This window comes from Nicotiana attenuata, unplaced genomic scaffold (genome assembly GCF_001879085.1).
Source record: "Nicotiana attenuata strain UT unplaced genomic scaffold, NIATTr2, whole genome shotgun sequence".
NCBI classification, from domain to species: domain Eukaryota; kingdom Viridiplantae; phylum Streptophyta; class Magnoliopsida; order Solanales; family Solanaceae; genus Nicotiana; species Nicotiana attenuata.
Window position 1 is genome coordinate 16144 of NW_017675375.1, and position 759 is coordinate 16902.

The 759-nt window shown below is 36.2% G+C and overlaps 1 non-coding gene across 1 annotated transcript; it reads left to right on the forward strand.

Annotated features, from left to right (window-relative positions):
- The first annotated feature begins 414 nt into the window (after nt 1–414).
- TRNAA-AGC lies at nt 415–487 on the forward strand. Its single transcript has one exon. It is a non-coding gene; the product is annotated as a tRNA-Ala (tRNA).
- Nucleotides 488–759: the final 272 nt, after the last annotated feature.

Genomic DNA, 759 nt, shown 5'->3' on the forward strand with positions numbered 1-759 from the left:
GGGGTTCAAAAATTCTTGTTCGGGACTGAGGTAGTTCTTCTTACCCAATATTAACATTAGTTCTTCCCTTTTCTCTAAGCTAATTACCAACTTGACAAACTTAGGAGTCCAAAAAACCAACTTTGTAAACTGATTTTACCTAGTAAACCCTACTAACTGAATGTCCATGTGACCAAATTGACCAAAAAAATCTTATACCAACTTATCTATAAGTTCTAAACAGTAACCTCGCATAATTTGCAGCATAAAAAACTGCATATCGAGTTGAGTATTTGAAAGACCACTCTAACTGCGGTATCTGCAATACACTAGCATCGACAGACGGGTCAAGAAAAGCACGACTTTCATGGCGCCATTTGTTCAAAAATGGATAAGTAATTGTTATATAGTTGAGCTTAACGTAATTAGCACGTTGGGGATGTAGCTCAGATGGTAGAGCGCTCGCTTAGCATGCGAGAGGTACGGGGATCGATACCCCGCATCTCCACTTGTTTTACACTTTTCACGGCTGATTTCATTTCCCCTTCACATTTTTTGGTACACCAATGCATTTGTGGTGCGAAAGATGACTTGTATCTCTTTGCCATTTTGGCTGAAGTTCCTATTAGGTGAGCGAGAAAAAGTAACGATTGTTTAAATATCATTTCAATATTTTGAATATCAAACTTCAAACAGCTGTAGATTTCTAATTTTGCCATCCATCTTTATAAATGTGATTTTTAGTTTTTTTTTTCAATTTTGGAGAAATATTAAATGATT